An 8,660-nucleotide genomic window follows, 5' to 3' on the forward strand; every position below is an offset into this window, starting at 1 on the left:
GCCAGCAGCACCTCCAACCCTGAAGAAACATGACAGCCATTTTGCCACCATAGCCAACCAGAATTTTTGTCTGTGCGGCGGGGCACTGAGTTCAAGCTCCACACCTGCCACTGTGCGTGCGAAACGCAATGCAGGCCTCAGTGTACGCGCACAAATTGCACGGTCCTTCCCCTTGACAAAAGTGTGCCTGAGGGCGAACGTGCTTCTCTGTTGGGTCATGCGTTGCAGCACTGGGCAACCTTCTGCAGCCTGAGATCTTTTATGAGCAGCCTTCTGGGGCCCACATGCCAGCGGAAGATGGGGCCAGAGGCAGAAGTGGGCAGAACAATGAATGTGGCCTTTGTACTGTAGGCTGCTTTCAGCACAGCTCTTCCTTATCCTCCATGCAGGCAAGGAAGAACCATAACCAGAATTCAAGGACAGATTTCAGCCAGGCAAAAGCAGCAGCAGCAGCAACAACAACAACAACCCCCCACCCCCCACAGAGTTTAAAAGGCCATAGATTGTTTAATTAGCCAAAGGCCTGGGAGAAGAGGAATGTTTCTGCCTAGCACCAAAAGATATGTAACAAAAGCGCCCTAGTGAGAGCATTCCACAATTGGGGAGCCACCGCAGAAAAGGCCCGTTTTTGTGTTGCCACCCGCTGGCCCCGTGGAGGAAGCACACAAGGATGATCACCTCAGATGGTGATCACAGGGTTTGGGGTCGTGGTTTGTATGCAAAGAGGCAGTCTTTGAGATATTGTGGTCCTGAATTGCTGAAGGTTTTATGGATCAAAACCAACACTTTGAACTGAGCCCAGAAACAAAGTGACAGCCAGTGCAGTCAGACTACAACTGGCATTATATGCTCACACCATCTTGCCCCATATGCAACCTGACTGCCGAATTCTGCACCAGCTGAAGTTTCCAAACCATCTTCAGAAGCAGCCCCACGCTTAATGCATTGTAGTCATCTAACCTACAGGTTACCAGAGCATAGATGACAGAAGTTAGGCTATCCCTGTCCCAACAGGGGCACAACTGGGCCACCAGACAAAGCTGATGGAAGGCACTCCGTGCCACTGAGGCCACCTGAGTCTGAAGTGTTAGAAATGGATTCCGAAGTACCCCCAAGCTGCATACCTGCTCCTTCAGAGGGAACGTAACCCCATCAAGAGCAGGCAGCCTCCCATCTTTCCGGTCTAGGGAACCACCCAGTAACAGTCTTATCTTCAGCTCATTGGCTCTTATCCAGTCCATTACCAACGCAAAACAACAGTCCAGCACTTCCACTGCCTCACCTGCAGATGTAAAGGAGAAGTAGAGCTGTTTGTCATCACCATGTTGCTGACAATGTGCTCCAAAACTCCAGATAACCCCTTTCAGTGGTTTCATGCAGATGTTAAACAGCATGTGGCATAAAATCGAATCCTGTGGAACCCCCCATTGAAGGCTCCGCAGGGCCGAACAGCTCTCCTCAAGCATCACTCTCTGGAAACCACCACCCAAGCCAAGCACAGATGGAGAAGTGTGCAGTCAGACAAGCAACAGGACATGCTCTATTGCCCTTAGAAGGCTGCAAGCACAAAACAGATTTTTAGCTGATGGGAGAGTGATAACAGCAGCCTGTCCTGTGGTTTTCCTACCACAGTGAGTGCACGGAAAGGGTTAAAGAGACAGGAAGGCCTGCCTAGGAAGCTTGGAAGGCCTCCAGAATGAAACCCTGTTTATTCAAAGCAGGAGGAGAATTAGTCAGGCTCCAGGGCAATAAAATAAAAATGTGGAAGCAGGAAAGGGCCAATTCATTAAATTGCCATCCCTTGAGTGATGCCCCTTAAATGCTTTCCTAGGGGACTGACAAACCCGAGGAGATCCAAGGAGGAGATCCAGTCCCAGTCCACCAGGGGAGCCTGGCCAGCAGAGTTACAGCCCTTTCCGGAATCTGAGGTCAGGAGGGCTCCCACTTGATGAGATAAGGCGACCAGATTGCAAGTGTGGAGCTGATTGCTTGTGCCTCACCGCCAGCCCCATACAGAGAGCTGGAGCTGTTGTGCTGGTGTGTGTGTTTGTGTGGAATTCAGGAGGGGAACCGGATGCTTCCCCATCTGTGACAAATGGCAGGCACTCTGCCCCTCCTGTTGAAACAGGAAACCTCCGTCTCCTATCCCAAACACTCCGCTCCTCTCAAGCACACACATTGTTTTAGGATGCATTTTGTCCAATTATGCTACCTCCCTCTGTGCAATAAGTGCACTCAGGGCGGGTTCAAGATTGCAGAGGAAGGGCAAGGAAAGGAAAGCCAGAGGACGGCTCCTGTGTCTAACAAGCGGGGCCCAACGGAACAGATTTCGCTTTCCTTTTTTTTTTTTTTTTGCAAGCCAAGGGGTGGTTTAATAGCAGGGCGAGATTTGCAAGACTTATTGCTGCCAGCTGCAGCTGAGTCAAGGACAGATGAAGAGGCCGTGGAATAACAGCCTTTGGGGGGTCCCTGGTGAGAGGCAAAAGACATACAGGATGGTGTGCGGAGATAGATCAGCTTAAACCTTGGACACGTTTCCTTTGAGCCGCAGAGGAATGCCATCAGCCCATCTCGTGTGACTGTGTTAGAGGAGCAAGAAAGTGGGGGGGGGGTATAAGGGACAGCTGACACTTTAAAAGGTTGTGGAGGGTAGCAAGAGGAAGGGAAAAAGAGCGCTGGGGGGAAGGGCGGCTCTCTGCACCACACAGGCACCTTCTGCAGCAGCAGATGGAGAGGGAAGTTGCTGCCGATTCCTGCCGAGTCAGGAAAGGAAAGGGATGACATAATAATGAGGTGATCACAGGCGTAGGGAAGCAGGGGAGAGAACAAAGTCAAAATGCCAGGGAGACAGCGACCCAGAACTCTGCACCGGGGGTGGGGGGGGTGGGCAGATGTCGACAGAAGATATGGTGGCCAGATGACGGTTTCAAGGCAGAAGCCCTGGCAACAAATAATGGGGTGGGAAAGTGGATCCTTTTCAGGGGAAACAGATGGGAGAGTGGCAAGGCCACCACGTTTCATTGGAGGCTGCGGAAGAGGAAGCAGGCTTGATATATGGCAGCTCCTACTGGTGGCAGAGTCGATCTTCAGACCCAGATTACCAGATAGAATATGAGCTGCTGTGGTTTTAATAGTTGCTGCAAATAAGGGCTGTTTTGGAAGATCCTCCCTCTGGAACAACTGTTGGAGACAGTGTCAGCACACTGTCCTGTTTGGGATCTGCCAGTTCTATTGGCAGTGTTTTCTTCCAAGCGCTTGGAGGGGAAGACTGGGCTTGGGTTTGTTGGCCTCAGCTCCACCAGCTCCTACCCCTACTCCATGCAGTCTGATGAGGGGAGACTGCTCCCCACCTGCCTTGGTATTTAGAATCCTGATCTGCAGGAGTCTCAATCATGGGCAGCAAGGGGGCGGAGCTTATGCAGGAAAAGCAAGCTCTCCTCTTTAAACCAGGCATAGGCAAACTTGGCCCTCCAGATGTTTTGGGACTACAATTCCCATCATCCCTGACCACTGGTCCTGTTAGCTAGGGATGATGGGAGTTGTAGTCCCAAAACATCTGGAGTGCCAAGTTTGCCTATGCCTGGTTTAAACCTTTCGCCCAATTCATACAAGGTGAGAGGAGCATAGCTGACAGAAGAGGTGTGCCTAGTAGGTGTGGGCCCATTCTCCATACACAGACTGTTATCTATCACTTACATGATGCCTGGTCATGGAGATTATTTCAGATCGTATTATGCATATTCCATTGATAAACAGCTAACAGGAAAACACATGCATAATCTCTGCTGGAAGGATGCCTTCTTCATAGTATGAAACCATGGGCACGACCAAGTATTTTTTTTAAGTATTTTTAACTGTGTTCTGGATTTTGCTTTGTGTGCACGTTTGCACACGTAACATCTTGCACAAGCAGGCTTTTGGACATAAAATATAAACAAAACAGCTGTCAAAAACACAGCCCACTTTCACACAGACAGCCCACTTCCCAGTTTGGGCAGCTTGCAGACATAATGATCTTAAATATTTTATGGGTTATTGAGTGCTTTTTGGTCAAATTGGCTTGAAATAAGCAAGACATGGATAATGCAGTTAACGTTCGATTCCTTTGCCATCCATCTCATCCCTAGAATCCAGACCAGGTTTTTAACATCTCTCTTGCTGTGACTTTGGGCACCACACTGTGAGAATCAGTGTGGAAACAAGACAGCTAGGAAAAACTACCTCTTTGGTCTGTGTCCAGTGGCCTAACTGAGAAGCTTTCTTTGTACTCTGTTCAGCAGAGCTGCATCTCAGCTCCATTATGGCTATTCACACTGCACACACACACACACACACACCCCAAAAAAATCTCAGCGCAACATTAAAGTTGCACTTTGAAAAATTCAGAGCCAAGAAATACAGACCGCCAATGTCCTTTGGCAGTGTTAGCTCAACAGATATTCCTAATATCATGGCACATTTTACAACATAACTTACATATTGCATATTAATCTCAACAGCTCAGACTGAAACTGCAGCACATGTGCAGCTTTAACTGGGTTAGTGAGGCTGTTGGACAGGAACATATGAATTTCCTGACCTTCCGTGATATTAACTGTTTATCAACAGTTATTAGGCATTTAACAGCCCGGTTCTATGCCACATATACATGGAAGCCAAGTCCTACGTCCTACTCTGTTCAGTGGGTCTTGCCATCAGGCAAGCCTCTGTGAGTTCCATTCCTCCCCTCCTCTTTAAAAAAGAAAAACATTTTAAAGCTCGATATTAGTATTTAAATAGTTGCAAAGGGGAGGAATAAAGTTCACACTCCACTGAAGTGCATTCCCACAGCTGCAACTGCTCCTATCACTTGGATGAAGGCACTTTCCTGGAGGCGATGGTGCTTAAACATGACAGCAGTGTGTGTTGCCTTACATTAGAAGAGATAGGGAAATGTTTTCCTTTGTGTGTGTTTTTTTAAAGACAGAAGACAAGGGGGGGGAGGAAGATAGGATAGGGAGAGAAGAAAGTGGGAGGGCAGCAACTCTAAGATGGGGGGGGACTAACAAATGTCCCCATGCTTTCTGTGTTTTCAGTCACCTGCTGCCTGTTTCAGCCCATTGGGTAGCACAATCAATGTGAATTTTACCTTTGGAAAAGGGGCTAATTCCTTCTCACTCACAGATTCCTCTCTGACCTGCATCCAGGCAAGCAAGAAGCACTGCCAGAATTCAAAAACACATTCCAGTCCTGCAAAGACACTTAAGAAGGGTGTAAAGCAGGGCTGCTGAGGGGTGTGGCTCAGTAGCCTGGGGAGAGTCAACAACATCTGCAGGGCCTCATTTGGACTCCTGAGGTTCACCATCGCTGCTCAGTACAATGCCATCGGGAGGCAAAAATATGTCCTTTCTGCAGCCTCACCAACACTTGAAGGAACAGCAATGCCATGGTCTTCTGCTGATGCCTCTGTCTCTCTTGGTATTGACTCATTCACAAATGCATTAGGTGCAGGGCATGAATTTATTTCAATTTATACCTTGCCCTTCCTCGCATAGGAGCTATGGGCGACAAACATGGAAGTGATAAAACTCATCAATTAAAAATAAAACAAAAACATATTTTGAAACACTTGGAAACATTTAAAACAGTCACATACCTGCACAGCTAATTATGGGAAGGAGTTTAGGAACGGAATGTTGCATCCTTCAAATGCCTGGGAAAACAGAAATGTTTCTACAGTCTTCCTGAAAGTTAATAAGGAGGGAGACACACATACACCTCACAGGGGGTGGGGGTGGGGAGGGGGAGCGGCATTCCACAAATGGGGAACGGCCACCATAAAGACCTTATCACATGTCAGTCCCCACTGGACAGCACATAGCAGCAGTCGGCACTGACTGTGTCATAAGGACAGATGCCTTTGGTCCCAGAGAAGGTAAAGGTGTTTGGAGGCTTCTGCCCTACTTTTGCCTACCACAGGGAAAGAAAGCGGGCCTCCTGAAGAGAGATTAGTGCATGTGTGAAATAGAGAGAGAAAGAACATGCCGATAACAAGCATGCACCCAGTTATGGGAATGGGGTGGGGGAAGCACCATATAGGCATTTTGAAACTAGAAATGAAGAAGCAACTCCTAATTTTCATTTGCTGCATTCTCCACCCCCCACCTCACTCCAAATTCACCACTTTGTCTACGCAAGGCCTATATAACTGGAAACTTCTGAGGCAGGCCTCTTTGTAATCTAATTAGCATAGTCTGTTAAACCTTCTGTTTTCATTGTTCCCAGGACCTGCAGATTCATCCAGCGCGGACATGCAGTATCTAGCATTTTAAAATTTGCTTGCTTTTACTTCTGTTTTTTTAGGTTCCCCAAAAGAACATCAAAATCTGATCTATGTAGTATGTTTAGCTAATTTGTCCAATTATCATTGCTTTTGCTAGGTTTCATGCAGCCCATCAAGCAATTAGAATCAGCACAGTTACACCCAGAACCGAGGGAACCAGTCCTTTGGGATGCTCCTCTATTTGGAAAGGAAAAAGAACCGGGATCATATCGTTTTGTTTCTACATTCATATCCCGCTTTTCCTCAAAGGAGAAAAAGGTGGCATACATGGTTCTTCCCTTCCCAGTTGCGTTCTCACAACAACCCTGGGAGGTAGGCTAGATTGAGAGACGGTGACTCACTGGCCCAAGGTCACCTTGTGAGCTTCATAGGTGAGTGGGAATTTGAACCGTGATCTCCCAGATCCTAGTCCAACATGATCAAGAAGTATTTATACCACTAGCCCCCAATTAGGGAAATTAAGGTTGAGGGCAGCACCCAGTAGATACTGATACTTTGCAGAGTTGCACAAAAGGGGACATCCCTCCAGGTATTGCCTCTCACTATGACAGACAAGCTTCATCTGGTGGCTGTCAGCCTTCCACGAAACTTTGAAAGAAACAGAAGCCCTCTCAGGGTCTGGTTCTGTCAGCCCTAAATGAAATAGTGCACTGGGTAGGTTACTGGAGCTGATCTAATACGGTCATTGATGTTTATGCTTTCTAAAGGGCTAGAACTTCCTTTTTCAAAAATTTGCAATTCAGTGTGAACAGCTGTCACTGACATTTCAATCTTGCATTAATCAAAAACAGATGGAAAGCACAGCCCAAGGAGGCCGAAATCCAGCCCCTCATTTTAAAGCCTTCCATTTAAGGGAGGTGGGGAAGCCAAGAGGGAGGCAGTTGAAAAGCAGCCGCAAGATACTTTCCCCCTTGCCCTGCAGTTGCAGAGCTGCCTTTGCCTCTCTCGGCTCCCTCTTCCTCTGCTCTCTTGTCACACCTGCCCTTCCCACCTCTGGAAAGCTGACAGCCGAGACAAAGGATGCGCTGCACAGATGAAGCCATTCGGAGGAGCCCGGCTCTCGCAGCAACACGGGATAGTAATTTCACACGCAGTCTCTCATGTCCTGGCCAAACAGGCCTGCTTTAAAGAGAAGGGCCTTTTAAAATAAAACAACAACAACCATTCCTTGAATATGCCGATGTTTAATATGTTCAGATTGGCACCTTTAAAAAGAAAACAACAACTCGGAGAACTGAATTATATTATAGGGTGCATTTTAAACCAGAAAAAAGCAAGCAAGCGAAGGATTACAAGCCTGAAAGACCCTGAAGAGGCAGGAGTGGCTATGCCAACAGGGCGCATCTGTTGGGGGGAAGTGGTAGGAAAAGCCCCAGAGGCACAGCCAATGGCCCAGCCTCTCCCCCCCCCCCAAAAAAAAGGCAAAGAAGGTGTTAAAAGGTTTAACAGCAGAGGCCACACAGCAAAGCAGAAGTTAGACCCAGCTGCACCCCTCCCCACCCCCCTCCCCGTCTTCCCTAACCCCTCTCTGCACAGGCCTGCATTACTCAAGTGCCTCTTTCACCCACTGTGTCCCTTGCCCCACTTGTGTGATGTAAAACAATTCTTTTGTTTCCTCTTTAAGACATTAGCCTCAGGGGCCATTATAGGAAAAGAAAGGTATCCGGGGCTCTTTTATCTGAAAGAATCCATTTAAGAGTTTCTGGCTGCCCAGAGATCAGCCTACACCCCCACCCCCACTCCCCAGCCCTCCTGTTCCTCAGTTATTTGCTTTACTCTGATGCTTCCAGCAGCCCCTCCGCCCCCAGCCAGACCCTCCCCAACAAGCCCACCACCAGCTGAGAGCGCACAGAAGAAAGCCAGCCTCCAACTGGAAAAAAAACAACAACACATCAAGGGGCAATCTTCCTTTTTTAAAAAAACCAAACCACCACCAACAAAAACTGGGGCTACCATCCTACACCCACTTGCATTGGAGTAAGCCCTGCTGAACTCAACAGGGGAGACCCAAGAAGAGCCCCGTTGCTGGATCCGACCAACTGGATCAGCATCCTGTTCTCACAGCTGCCAACCGGATGCCCCTATGGGACGCCCGCAAGGAGGGCTCGGGGGCTTATAATAGTGTGGTAAGCATGTTTTACGGTAACGCACCTTTATGGCCTTTTCTGCCCTTCCGCCCCCCCCCCCAAAAAAAACTTGCTAGTTGTTTTTGATGAATTAAATTTCACACCTAAAAGGTTTTCTTGAGAACTGTGAAGGCAAGGAGCTTGAACTTTAAAGAAGGCTGTGTGTACGTTCTTTTCCCTCAGTTCTGATTGAGGTTGATCTTTTCCTCGAA

The sequence above is a fragment of the Podarcis liolepis genome (assembly GCF_965112155.1).
Source record: "Podarcis liolepis genome assembly, chromosome: 8".
Taxonomy (NCBI): Eukaryota; Metazoa; Chordata; class Lepidosauria; order Squamata; family Lacertidae; genus Podarcis; species Podarcis liolepis.